The sequence below is a fragment of the Heloderma suspectum genome, chromosome 7 (assembly GCF_057233095.1).
Source record: "Heloderma suspectum isolate Gila_16-S chromosome 7, 16-S_ref, whole genome shotgun sequence".
NCBI classification, from domain to species: domain Eukaryota; kingdom Metazoa; phylum Chordata; class Lepidosauria; order Squamata; family Helodermatidae; genus Heloderma; species Heloderma suspectum.
This window is the reverse complement of record NC_139464.1, coordinates 70,912,633-70,927,785: the sequence shown is the minus strand read 5'-3', so window position 1 is coordinate 70,927,785 and position 15,153 is coordinate 70,912,633.

The window sequence follows — 15,153 nt, the reverse complement described above, 5'->3', positions numbered from 1 at the left end:
AAGGTAGCATTCAACAATTTAGGACCAGGTTTTCTGAAATATCAACTTCCCCTATATAGATCCACTTGACCACTATGACCTTCAGGAGAGGCCTTGTTAACTGTGCCGCATCCTACAGAACTTCATCTGGTAGCAATACAGCAAAAGGCCTTCTCTATGGTGGCACCCACTCTCTGGAATGTTCTTCCCTCTGTGATGCATCAGGCAGCAAGTTTTAGGACTTTTTTCTGTCTACGCATGCACAGGATTGAACTCTAAATTGTTTTAAGCCTTGTCTTACGGAGCCTGGTGAGTTGTAAAATTGTTGGGTTTTATAGCATTTTACTGTTTTATAGTTTATTGTAAACCACCTGGGATTTTTAAAAATGGGAAGTGGTATATAAATACTTCAAATAAATAAATAAATAAAATAAGATGCTCAGATATCTAAATCTCTGTGATTGGCAGTGCTTCGCCTACCCTTGTGGTTTAATATTCTTCTGCTGCAACTGACCATCTAAAGCAGGGCTGCAAAAAGTGCAGTCTCTGAGCAACCCGCCCAAACCCTGTCATGTGGTCCTCCAGGATCTGCTGCCGAAAAGCAGTGGCGGCACTCAAAAAAGAAGGAAAATACTCTAAAATCAGGCCCTATGGTTCCTGCCATACAGGTCTCATCCCTAGAGTGTTCTGGAGCTTTCTAGGGAACAGTGCCCAAAGGCTCCTGCCTGCTTCCTAGAATATCCTAGGAACAGGGTGTCTGTGGCAGGAAACAGGGAGTCTCTTGCTAGAGCATTTTTTCTGCCTAAAAGATCCCATGAAACAGCTGGCACTTCTCACTTGAAGCAGTCATCAGTAAAGCAGCGATTGGGTCCGGATGGCTGAGGCGGAGAGCAGGCTGCAGCCTCCCGCCTCCCCCAGCAACGTCCAGACAGCAATCCCTCTGTGTGAGAGTGGGGGGTGTCTGCAAGAGAGTGTGTGTGTGAGTGCTTGTGGGGCAGGATGGGTGTGTGTGTGTGTGTGTGTGGTGCATGTGTGTGCGTGAGAGAGACAGAGAGAGAGAGAGAGAGAGAAGAGAAAAAGAGTGGGCTGTGAATAGGCATGCATGGACATGCATGCGTGCAGATGTGTGCCACCCCAGCAGAGACCCGATGCAGCCCTCAGGGCCAAAAACGTTGTGTGCCCCTGATCTAAAGGGCAGAATATGCAAATCTGAGCACTTGCACTTTCAAAGATGATAAATTGGTTTCTTTCTATGTTGATATTGGTTAGGATCCTGCTAAGTGACACACAAACTGTCCTTGCACAGTTATAACCTATGCGAAGCACTAGCTTTATGGCGGAGGTTTCTTTTTTTTTTTTGCTAGGCTGCTTTCCATCAACTTCTCTTTGCAGAGGCGAGCCTTGGGCAAACCTTGCAGCCTGGAACAATGAACACTAGTACACACTTGTGTAGAATGTTCTGAGCAAGGATATAAATCACCAAATGTCATGTTCATACCTGACCATGCCAGCATTGTATTTACTTTACACTTCTGGAATCTGGGCTTGCTGTTTCCTAAGCAATGGCTGGCTTGTGCTGGAGAATCAAAGGACCAAGTCACTTGGGACAGTGTTTTAACTATTTTATCAATGAATAGCTTTATTCTAGCTGGCAGATATTTAATCTGATCCAAGCGTGCAGTACTTTGCAAGAGAAGGAAAGGGGCTTCTCTCTCATCCGACAGACCTTGCTGCAATTAGATGTAAGGCGTAGCCTTATATGGAGTCAGCTCAATGGCCCATCAAGCCCGGTACTGTCAAATCTGAATAGCAGCAGCTCCCCAAAGTCTCACCAAAGAGATTTTCCAGCCCTATTTCATGAGAATGTTGAACTGGAATCGCCAGAGATTTCTATAAAGATATATCGTCACCCCCTCCCCCAAGGTCTTTCTCATAAAACTAGATTATGCACTGTGCGTGCTTACATGCAGAACAAAGGGTTCTTCCAGACAAGGCTTTTATTGTGCAGTTGCACTGCCATGTCCATGGAATGTTACAGAGGGTCCAGACCACGACGTCTCCCATGTGTATCTCGCACATGTTTTCCCAGTACTATCTCCATCTTTTTATCTTACCACAGCAAATCTGTTAAGGAGGGAAAGATAGTGTGTACATAGCTGCACAATGGGTTGGATCCAGGATCTGCCTTCCGTGAGGTGGAGGGACTTTTCCTCCATCCAGTTTTGGGGGATCCTCCCTCCCCCAACACACACCACAGCTCACCCCATTCCTGGGGACTGAAGGGGCTTCCGTGGGAAGGAAGGGGCAGGAAAGTCCCCTTCAGTAAGTACAGTTGATCCAGCATAAATCTGGATCCAACCCAATGTCTTTTGGTTGGTAGAGCTAGGAGACATCTGTCTGCAAGCGCCCAAAATGGCTTTTTGTGTCCCTGCGCATAGAGTTTGAAAGTGAAGCCTACGTTTGTTGTAGCATTCATTTAATTTAAAACAGGTTCATTGGGTGCTGCCTGCCTGCCTGGGGAAATGTCCCGCACTCTGCCCTATCCACATGATTGTGTCACTGTCACACACTGTCTCTAGCTGCTTGGAAATGCATTACAAAAATGGCAGTTCTGACATTGCAGTAGCTGCATGTGTGTGGATGCGGAAAATGGCATTTTGGCAGCTTTTGGAATAGTGGGTAGTATCTGATGGGGTTGTTCTGCCTCTGATGGTCCCATTGCACTTGCAGGTCCCACTACTTGCACAACAGGGCTTTTGTGGTTCTAAAAACAACCGGGAAATGAGCAGAAAAGCTCCCTTCTGGATCGGGACAGAAATGTCCTGGAAACAAACATTTCCACTTATTTTGGGTTATTTTTAGAACCTCAAAAGCCCCATTGTGCGAGTGGTGGGTCCTGCAAGCACACAGGGGCAATACCCAGAGCAAGGCAGAGGGAGACTAGAATGGAGAGTTTCTAGCTGGAGGCATTAGCTGAAACCAGTGGAGGCTGTTGGTTTCTATTTCAGTAGGACTGTGAAAGTCCAAGGTGAACTTTCACAGTCCTATGTGAAAGTCCAAGTAGGGCTGTGAAAGTCCTTGTGAAAGTCCAAGGTGGATTCAGCACCTTGGATAGCTCCTTTTAGCGTTCTGACTGGTTCTGACTGAAACCCAGAGCAGATTCACAGCCCCAGTGACATCGGAGCCACCAGTCTCCACTGGCAGAAACTGAAGGTGAAGCCAAGAAAGGGCTGCTAATGGTACTTTCTAGGGCATTTCCTGCCAATTTGGGAGTGCCTGTTGGCATCCACTCATGGTCTTTAGATATATTTGTAAATAAAGCAGATATTACACAAATGTCGTACATCACCAGCAATCTCTTATCCAAAGGGAATTGAACCTTATAGCATTGCCCATGGAAATCTCTCACCATGCAGCAAAGCAATTAACAATATTTAAATTAAAGAACCATTACCTAGGGAGGTGGTGGGCTCTCCCACACTGGAGGCATTCAAGATGAGACTGGACAGCCATCTGTCAGGGATGCTCTGACTTGGATTCCTGGATTGAGCAGGGGGTTGGACTCGATGGCCTTGTAGGCCCCTTCCAACCCTACTATTCTATGATTCTATGATATTTTAATTTGCAGTTTGATTCATGGATTATTTGGTTATGATTTTATGATGCCCTGTTATTCTTTTATTGTTAGCCACTTTGAGAGTCCTTGTGTGTGAAATAAAGCGGTTCAAATAATATTGACATTTGTCCTCATTGTTGCTAGATTCCTGCCAAAACACTGAATTCCTTGGATAATATTCACAAATAAATGAATTAAAATGTGCTCTTGCCTGTCCAGTTCTAAAAACATCCACTGTACTCTCCGATTGCACCTGGTTAATAGGTACTGGATCTCTTTTCTAGCTGTCTGTAAAGACTGCTTGCATATGCTGAAACTGTACGTATTTCCAGACCCCGTCTGCCAACTATATTGATTTGGCTGTTCCAACTTGGGCCATCTCATTTGAGAACTAAATTTTGAAAATTGGCTTTAGTTTATTATTTAATTACTTAATCATCTATCTGTCAATCAATCTATTTCTATACCTCTTACCATATCTAAAAACATCTTTAAGCTGTTTATCAAATTAAAAGTTAAAAATGTTATAATAAATACAAATATTCGTCAGTTAAAATCTTTACATTCTTTAAAACCAAAACTAAAAACACTGTAAGCACTAAACAAACTAACTGGGCAGCACAGTCATTCAGGGAAGGCTTGGGTGAAGAGATGGGTCCAGCAGGCACCTAAGCACACCACAGTTGGCACCTCCTGAATGAGGAGTGGGGGAGGCATTCCAAAAGGTGGATAGCATGATGGAGCAGGCCCACTTCCGGGTTGCTGCCAGATGGTAATCTGCAGGTTGTGGTACAACCCGTAGGCCTCCTCCGACGATCTCAGTGCTTGCACAGCTTTATATTGGCAAAGGCAATATTGAAGTTTGACATTCTGATGACATTCCTATACAGGAAGTAAGAACATTTATATAACCTCCATATCTGAAAATGTGTGTTCTAGATTGTAGGGAAACATATTTTGAAGTGAATATTAGGGCTGTACATGGACCCCACAATCTGACTCAGAAGCTGCTTTGGGGCTTCTGAGGAGGGCCCGATTCAGCTCAGGCTGATTTGGGGGGCCCCCGACCCGCCTCGGCCTACGAAGCCGAAGCAAGATTCGGACATCTGAATTCCACTTTGACCCACACCCCAACATGCCATCCAGCCTCCAGTTCCTTATCTGGGACTTGTTCCTTGGGGGGGCACCACTGCCAGGGGAGCCACCACTGCCACTGCTGCTGCCGAGGAAGCTGCTGCTGGGAAAAATGCTGTCCGTCACAGCCCGCCAACCACCAATAGGCACGAGGGTAGAAGTCGCCCTCCCACTGCACTCTCTCACTTCCTTGGAAGGAGGGGCGGGCGCCCATTTGGAGGACGATTCCTGCCTCTGCTCAAGCCTTCACAGGTTCTTTGCTTGTAAGGAGCCCATGAAGACTTGAGTCATGCAGCTGAGGCAGGAGTCAATGGTCTCTTATCGGCCCCTTCCAACCATAGTATTCTATGATTCTATGAGTCACCCATCAACTGCACTCTCTCCCTTCCTTGGAAGGAGGGGAGGGTGCCCGATTAGAGGCCGACTCCTGCCAATGAGGGCGGGCTGGCATTGCTGCCACCACCAGCTACTAGGCCCTCTGGACACATACCGGCAGCCATCTTGTTCTGGGGAATGGGGGGAGCCATTTCTCCCTGCTTTTGCACCGTGGTCATGCCTGTGAGTGGCAGATCTGTGATTTTTCTGGGTCAGTCTATGGAGGCAGATATGTTCTGTGATATGTTGGCGTTTTGGGGGATTTGCTCTGCAAAAATCATATGAAATCAAGAGGATCCCTGCCAAGGATCCATGTTTTTGCACCATGGCTGCACCCGCGAGTGGTGGATTTTTCTGGTTCAGACCCTGGAGGCAGATGTGCTCTGTGATTGGATGGTGGTTTTGTGGGTCTTCCCTTTAAAAATTATATGAAATCATGAGGATCCCTCTTTGATTTTATGGATGCTTGTTTTACCCAGTCCTCATAGCACGTGCTTTCTTCTCGGCTTCATTCTGCCAAGTGGGAAGGGTTAAGGCTTTCTCTGCCATACCTGGCAGAGACTGGGGCAGTTGCTCCTAGTGGCTAGGACTGGAGCAGAGAGAGAAATGCCACAGAGCTTCCCTCTCAGCTCCTGTCCCATCCTGCCGCCGCCGCCACCATCATTGCACACAATGGCAGCTTGTCAGGGCAGCGGGAGGCTGCTCAGTTATCAGGCAGCTCACACACCCCAATGGATCATCTTGCGCACTTTGCAGACCACTTCTCTAGCCAAATAATGTTCAGACAGCCCTCTCCTCTTCAGTAACACCACCTCTGTCACAATGAGCAAACAGAGGCTGACTCACAGCAAAGCTTGCTCACTCCTCCTCCTCCCTCTCCTCTCCCCTTCCCCTGCCTCTCCCGGTGGTTGGATCTCTCTCAAATTGATACATTTGGCACCTCCGCATCCTCTCGCCTCCCCCCCTCCATCCTCCTCCTCCTGCCCCTCTGCGTGATCTTTCAGAAGCTGATACATTTTCGAGACAGCCTGTCTAGGCTGTTCAGAAGGCATAAGAAGAGCTCCAAATATATGAGGCAGACGAGGTGCTTCATGGAGCAGCCACCGCGGTGCCGGTCTGATCCACTTCATATCACAACGAGGCACCCCCCAAATCAGCCTGCTTCGCCTCATTATTCGGACTTGTACCGAGGCGGTGCACACTCCTAGTGAATATTTCAAATGTGTTCTTTGTTATGCTACTAGTCCCTGTGGAAGTAGCTCATTCATTTGGTTTGCTCATTGCCATATTGTGAAACCATCGTCAACTTATCTTGAAATAAGCACATATATTTTCCTCCATCTAATAGACAATGCACAAGTAGATTTTGTTTATCAGTTTAGTCTGAGTAGCTCTGTTAGATTCAATTGATCAAAGTTGCAAACGTCAATGTATGCATATTGCTGCTATGTGCACTTTGAAATACCACAGAACAGGAAGGAAAAAACAAAGTAGCGAATCAAAGGTTGCATCAAGGAAAATATTCCGAACAGAAAATTATGCTTGCCCTGTTCCTAGAGAGGAGTGGCCCGGATGGAAAGTTTCCACAAGAGCACTGTCATAACCAGACAGGTTTTACAATTAACAAAAGGAATGTAGTGACAAGAGCAGTGAAGGATTTTTTATTTATTTTTTGTTCTTCCTGTGAATGCATTCGCTGTGGGTGGCTTAATTTAACAAGGGAGTTCAGGTGGGGCTGGGAAGCTATCAAGTGTCCTGGCTACCAGTATATCACAACCTAAAGTTAACAGCATTAGTTCTTGCTTTGTATACTGTAGTTCCCAGACAGTCACCCTCAGAATGAAAGGGCCCTGTTTTCAATCAAAGTGTATTTAAAGCTCAGTGTACAGTCATCAGCAAAACACCGGGAGAGATGCCTTTACACCTTGGGCACATTGCCCATCCTTGCATTCCTCGCTCGCACCACTGCCTGTCTTCTCCATTTACAATTGTCAGTTGTCTTTTGTAGGAAGACAGAAATGTTTGCAAGTTAATACCCCCATCCTGAAATCCCTTGGAAAGCCCCCAGTGGTGCAGTGTTTCTTCAGACAGCTAAGAAGGCAGCCTGGTTTACAACACATTCACTATCTTTGTAGACAAGTCTGTTCATTTTCTGTCTGATCACTGGATATGGTATATTGTATTCTGCAGGACAGACAAGAGAAATTAATGGGTGGATCGACTTTGAGCAAATAAGGAGTGGCAGGGAGCTTGTCAGGTGCCAAGAGAGGTGTTTGTGGGCATGTTGGTGCCCATGGGCACCACATTGGGGAACCCAGTCCTACACCAAATGGCTAGGCAATAACCGTGTTTAGGGTCCCCACCATTTGTTCAGCTTCTGAATACCTTATTTTTTAAATTGCATTTGTAGCCCATTTGCATGAATGACAGATGCTGATTTGCATGCATATGACATATGGACACAGAAAGGTGCTTTATACCTAGTCAGGCTGCTGGTGCATCTAGGTCGGTGTACTCTAAACTGGCTGGCAACAGCTCTCCATGGCTTCAGCCGGGACTCTTTTGGAAATGCCTGGGGTGTAGTGGGGACCTCCTGTATGCAAAGCATGTGCTCTGCTGCTGAGCGAGCCAAATGTATGTCAATCAAACCTTCTCTTGCCCCATTTGCCATTAACAACAAAAAATAGAAAAATAAATGTTGGGTTAATGTGGGTTTGATACTTATTCATTTCCAAACTTTTGGTTGTTTTTACTGAATTAGTGATGTCACAATCACTCACACCATTCGTTGCATGGGCACCGATATTGTAAATGTTCCAACCAGTTATGAAAAACATGTATATTCACACCACACAGGTCATGGAGGTCAGCGTTGCCAGCTTTACATGCAAGGATGGACTGTTCGTGCAGCATCAGCTACTGAGTGGGTAGTTGCCTAGCCTGTGATAGGCATTCGCCCAAGTCTTTTGGCCCAGACAATAGTGCAGGTTACCTGTCTCTTAGGGTGCCATCACATGAGGCTTTTATCATGCACTTGTGGTGGGTCACTCATGGAAGTTTGCAGGTCCTTTTCACAACATCCTCCCCCTCCCGTGACTCTTCTGGTTTTTTTTAGGTTTATCCCACAATGATTTCACAATGTAGTAATAAATTACACCACCATTAAAGAGGATGTATAATTCTGGGAACCCGGGATAGCGCCGTAATGTCACAGCACTGTCTAGTGGCTGTATAAATGGAACATAGGGAATTTCCGCAGAAGGGAAATGGCCAAAAAACAAACAAAAGGGGGAGCCACGTGAATTGTGCTGATCATGATGCCAGAAAGACTCCAGAAGAAGAAAGTAGGGGTGCCTGATTTCTGCCTCATGTGATGACACCCCAAATCTAGCCCTGGCTGCACCCAGGGAAGTTGTGGAAGGGGTCCTACTACTCTATAGTGTTCTTGATTCAGGAGTAGGTGACATAAATCTCCTTTAAATTTACTTGATAACGGTGCATGCAGAGTTAAAGTCAGGAATTGTGTGTGTGTGTGTGTGTTGGGGATGGGGAGTATATGGTAACCTCTTTAACACATTGCACTTAAATGACTTAAATTGTGACATGAATCTAGACCAGCCTTCCTCAACTTGCTGCCCTCCAGAAGGTTTGAAGCAGCGTGGCCAATGGTCAGGGTTGATGGGAGTGGAGGTCCAAAACATCTGGGGGGTGCCATGCTGGCGAAGGCTGACTTCAAAGGTTGTTAAAGAAGTAGCTGTTTGTATCAATGCAGTTTCCCAATCCGTCTGCATGTTTGCCAGATGCAGACTGTAACAGCCTAGTGAGCAGGTCTGAACCTGTGTCAAGGGTTAGAATAGAATGAAAGCCACTTCCACTGAGATTAAAGTGTTGATGTGGTGAAGACTGAAGTGTAAACAGTGAACTTGGCTCCTACAGCATAGTACTGCAACTGTGTGGCTTGACGGGGATTGCAGGACTGAAGTGAAAAAGTGCCCTTAAATTGGGTATGAAAGTTGAGAGGAAGCTGGTAAAAATGAGTGAAGAGCTTTAAAAAGGGCCACCATGAGGTTAGAATGATAACTCAGATAAATACATTTGGTTCAGAACTCTACATCATAAGAATCTTGTTTCCATGGAAAGGGGTAGAAGTATTAAAAGCCCTAAAGCGTACAAGTCATCCCATAATCGCTCTATAGAACTGGCTGAAGAAGGAAGGGCAAAAAGCTTAGGGCTCTTCCAAACAAGGCTCTTATTGTGGAATTGCCCTGCCTCATTCACTTCTTTCATCTTTCCACAGAAAATCCATTAAGGAGGAAAGACAGAATAGCTGCACAATCTCTTTTGATTGATAGCACTGGGAGCTTCCCATCTGGAAACGCCCTTAGACCAGGGATGCAGAACCTCAAGAGCCAAATCCTACCCTCCTGGGGTCCCAATGGCCATGCTCCCTTCTCCTGGCCCCACCCCTTTGACCCAACCACTAACAGTTTGGTGACTTCCCAGCTTTTGCACCTTCCCTCCCCCTGCCCCCATTCTAGAAATCTGAAATGCCTTTCCTAAAGCTCAGGTATAGGCAATAAGAGCTTTAAGCTAAAATATGCGGGGGTTTTGGCTCCATACCATTTTGCCTTTTCAGTCCTGCCCACCACTAGAACACGGTCCCCGAAAGCTGCTGTGAAATGGAATTTGGCCATCTGGTCAAAAGAAGTTCTGTGCCCCTGCCTTACTGTGATTGGGGGGTGGGGTGGGGAGATGTGATAGGATCTTCCGACTTTTCTATTCTTTTTTAACTTTAAGGCAGGCACAGAGGGTCAAGAATTTGGTTGGAGCATTGGCACTGGATAAAGGGGATGTTTCACTCTTCACCCTCAATTTTTCTTAATATAATTGTTCCCCTTCAAGCTGCTCTTAGCTCCACAACAGACAAAGCTCCCTGTATCATGTCTGTATTTTTTTTTTCTGCTGTAGGGCTAACAGCAGCTTGAACAGGGAAAATTTGGGGTTGAGGGGAGTTTAGATCGGGAAACGGTTGGTGGAAAGGGTTAACTTTCCTCACACAGCACTGCTGTTCCAGCTGAAATTAAAACTCCCACTGCTGCACACAGCTGCTGTAAAAAATACAGGAGGCCTGAACACAGATGTCCTGCAACGTGTGATTTGGGCCTTCAAGCTGCAGAACACCAAAGAGCGAGGGCAAGCAATTTTGTGAACTGGCATTTAGAATCACAACAAAGTATGCAAAATGAGCAGAATGGGCCAGTTGACTTAATTTGCCCACACCATATTGATCACAGCATTCATATGGTAGTATTTTGTATTTTCTTCTTTAATTTTGGCACAGGAGTACAACTGACCTGGCTATCAGCTCTAAGGATGACAAGCGTGGGGAACCTGTAGCCATCCAGATGCTGTTGAACTTGAACTCCCGTCAGCCCCATCCACCATGGCCAATGGCCTGGGATAATGTGAGTTGGAGTCCAATTTATAAGATTTATAAGCCACCTTTAGAAAAAACCCTCCCTAGGAGGTGTACAATATTTTAAAACACAAAACACAATAAAACAATGATAAAACAACAATAAAACAACAATAAAACAACAATAAAACAATAAAATCAAAACTAACAATTAAAACCAGATACCACCAGATACACAACGGCACCAAATAAAGTCCTGACTCAATTATAGGCCAAGGTAAATAAATAAGTCTTTAGGGCCCACATGAAGGTCTCTAGTGATGGGGCCTGTCAGTCATCAGTTGCAACAGAGTTCCACAAGCCTGTTGTATGAGATTTGCTTTCTAATCATATGAGTAGTAGCCCACACAAGCGAGTAAGGAAGTGTCTTACTCTTCAGCTGCAGGCTAAGTTGCAACTGGAGCCAAGCTAAACAAACACCACACAACAGGGTGCGGTGTTAGAATACCCACATAATTAATAGAAAGAAACGAGTTAAAAGCTCAGACTCCAAACACTTCTACAACCATTTCTAGAAAAAGACGAAGGAAGCCAAATGCCTGCAGGGTTAAAGAGAGGGAGGAAAAAAAACATCCCACAGTTAGCACAGCAAGGGTGTCACTTGAGATTGTAATCTCTCCACTTCTGGAAGTGAGAGCAATAGGAGGACGTGACCACCCCACCTGAGAGAATCACTCAAACAGTAGAAACAACTTAATTTCTCTCTCAAAGCTACTGCTAGGAGAATGCTGCAGGAGAATTGGATAAGACTGAACAGCAAAAAAATAGCATCAAGGCAATTGCAGTTTCACAATGTTACGCTACAGGTCTTTTAGATCAGGGGTGGGCAAAAAGTAGATCTCTGGGGGATTTGTAGTAGATGGGTAAGGATTTCTGACTCCCGACTGTTTTACAACAGCAGCAACAAAACGAACCTCCCCCTCCCCTAAAGTATACTGCTGAAATGAAGAAACCAGTAACCAGGAATGCATTTTGTGTGTGGACAGAATGTGAACTCCGTTCAGTTGTAGTACTCAAAACAAATTCCTGGGCCCAGGATTCTTTATTTTCAGAGTATATGGATTTTTGTTTTGTTTTGTTTTTTTGCATTAGGCTCTACTTGGTGGATCTCAGGGTTCTAGTAAAAAATAATGTTTATCACCAAAGCCTGAACTTCAGATATCTTAGCATTCATTGTGCAAGGTAGATTCTGGTGGTATATGACAGACATGGACTCAGCAGTCCTATACATGCTTACTGTCTATGCAGTAAGCACCATTGAATTCAACAGAACTTATTCCCCATTAAATAGGTATAGGATTAAAGTGTAAGGCTAGTAGTAGTGTGGGCTAATACTCCTATGAAAGGCTTCGAGGGCACACCAGTCAGGAAGCTAAACAAGAATGTTATTGTCTCCATGAAACAAGAACAGGACAGTAACAGGAAACCCCTGAGGCCATCTAGTGATTAAACTATATAATGGCATTATCCACATACAACAGGTAGGATCCAAATTTAGTCATGTTTAGTAGACCCACTGAAATAAAAGGGACTTAACTTAGTCATAAATTATTTATCTCATTGATTTCAATGGGACTACTCTAAGTATGTCTAAATCTGGCTCCAACCTGTTTCACACAAAGTTAATAAAATCTATTTTCCCTCTGGAAACCTGTACTGTAGACTTGTTCCTACTGAGCAGCATCCACCTAGGCGAGCCAGTGTCTGTGGGTCTGGTGCTGTACTTGGCCAGGATAGACTTAAAATATTTGCTGAGCTGAGGACGTTAGCCATGAGGGGACCTGAGGGGACATGGCCCTCTTAGGGATATTCCAACCCCTCTGCTGAATATTCTGTCTTCTTTTTTTTTAAGGTACATCTCTCGATCCCTTATTTGTGGAGCTATAAGGAAAAAACATACAAGCAGTATTCTGCCCAACTGCTTGCTAAGGGCCAAACCACATGTTTCACTTTCTGTGTAGCCTGTTGCTACGTCTCTTCTTTTTCTTAAATGAATTACAGATGCAGGGGGTGGGGGTGGGATCACGGCATGTGAAGAGGGGAGGCTTAGCCCTTCCCTCTCCACCCACCTTTGGGCAACTATGAATAGTAAAAAAAAAAAGAAAGAGAGAGAGAGAGAGAGAGAGAGCTCTGATTGGCACCATCAGGGGCTTTTTTATTATCTCTTGTAGCCATGTGGGTGGAGGAGCAAACAAATAAGTGTAACATGCACTTTGGCCTCCAGAAATAGAGGTATCTCTGTCTTCTGGCCACTGAGCACAAATGCACTGAGATAATTTTATTTTTACATTTGACAGAGTTAAATGTTATTAATATTGAATACAATTAAATATTTTAAAACACATCTGGCTGCCTGTATTTCTTTTTCTTTTTTGCTGTTCTGTGTTGTCTCAACCCACAGGCCACCTCATCACAAAATCTCTGGCTACAGGCCTGGTTCAGCCAGTAAGCTCATTGGATGGCTTTGGACATATGATTCTTTCAGCCTAACCTACCTGAAAATAAGATAATTGTGAGAATAAAATGAGGCCAACCTATCTACGTTAGACCTGAGCTCTTCAGAGAAAGGGTGAGATGCAAATGAGCTAAATAAATGTAGCTGCACCATGAAGTCAGCCCTCTTTTAGCATGCCAACTCTAGGTTTTTGAGGGCTGTTGGGCAAGATGCCCTCAATGGGCCCCCTCCTTCAGTGAGTCTATCTACCCACCACTATTGTCATTGGCTGCTATTGCTCCTCATCCTCTTCCTCATCATTGCTACTGACAGGCAGAGGGCCAGTGAGCAAGTAGGCAGTGGCATCTTCTGCTCCTCCTCCTCACCACCACCATTGTCTGGGACAGAACAAGAGGCAGGCGAACAAGCAGACTGCAAGGGTATAGAGGAGGAGTAACTCCAGGGGACTCTTGTCAGTTGGCCCCTGCTGGTATGTGGGACCTCAGCAGGTGCCCCACCAAGCCTACTCTTGGTGCTGGCTTGACACCCAAAGAGCAGGAGGACTAATCCAGGTGTGACAAGACAGAAGGGACTCCACTGACTAACTTATGGTGGGAGTTTATAGAGAACTTGCACAGAAATCTATACAGTTAGCCTTAGACCCACCTTGTGATTAGAGTGAAAAGTCACAAAACAGATACAATCACACACACACACTCCTTTTTTTCCATAGCTGGGCCATAAAAAATATCTAGAGGTAACATGCAGCAGTTGGGAAGAGTTCCTGTAGGATCATAATATTCAGGGCTCTCTACCAAATGCACTATGCTTTTAACATCAGCCACTTCAAAGAGCTCTTTCATGTACCATACATTTTCTCCCTCTCTCCCCCAGTTTGTGTGCAATCAGAAGGCAGATCTGGCCTTAATGCTGCTCACAATGTGGGCAGCCTTCACTCAAGAGGCCTCTGGATGCTGCAGACATCTCTGCTGGGCATATGTCAGATAATGACTCCTCCAGCGGTCACCTGCGCATTAGCAATGCCAAGCCAATTATGCTTTTCATTTCTCCACAGTTGTAAAGAACTGATTCCAGCTTCTAATTCAGCTGGTGATGGCTACAGCCTAGGGCAGCCACTTACGCACAAAAGGGGGCACCAATTTGCATAAAATCTGCACATACTCATAAGTATAGATGTGAATTTAGAAATAATGGCTATCATTTAGACAGGAATACAACACATCTCACCACAGTGGGGAAGACTGTGCGCAGGACCTGAGTCTGTGCCTGCTCAGTCTGTTGTCCAGATGCTGTTGATGGGCAGCTTCAAGGCCCCCTGCTCTCCTTGCTTTAAACTGGTCTTGGACTGGGCTAGAGGATATCTTCAAATAGAGGAGCATCATCTGTAAAGCAGGACACACATGGCCAATCCGGTACCACCATCAAAAATGCTCCAGGGTGATCAGAAGGCAGGGAGAGCAGGGACCTTGTATCTTTCATTGGAGTGTGGAAGAGGGGCTCTTGGCCTGGTGCAACGTCTCATGCAAGAAAGAAACAGCTACACCTGTTGAGAAACATCCTCTTCTGCTTAGCTGTTAAAGTGCCAGAGCTCTGTCCAGGTTTGAGCGGGTCTTGGGCAAAGCACCTTCTGGTGGCCCTCCATCAGGGGACTCTGGTAGGCCTACCTGGCGGTAGGGAGCAGTGCTTCAAGCAAGACCGAGTTTCCAGGTCTAGCAACCATTTTAAGTTCCCACAATGCCCCTTATGTAGTATCGCTCTGGGGTAATTAAAATGGCAGGTATACTCAGCCACCCAGTGCTAATCAGAGCACCAAAAAAAGATTAATGGAAAGGGGTGAGGGTCAGTGTTAGGGATTGGCCCTGTTGGGGAGCTGGTTCCCTGACAGCTGCCCAAGGATGCCTGGTATCGATGTCATGCTTGAGGCAGACGTACTTCATTTACATTTTAAGTTATGTAAGGCTCCAAGGGTCTCAGACTGGGCACTCTGGACCCAAGCACCTTGCACAATGCACCCATGATAACTTGCCAGAGGAGGAGGTGCTAGGAGGCTATTTGCAGTTCAATGCACCAGTGTGGATGGGCCAGAAAATGGTATTGCACCTATGAGCTCAGCATGGG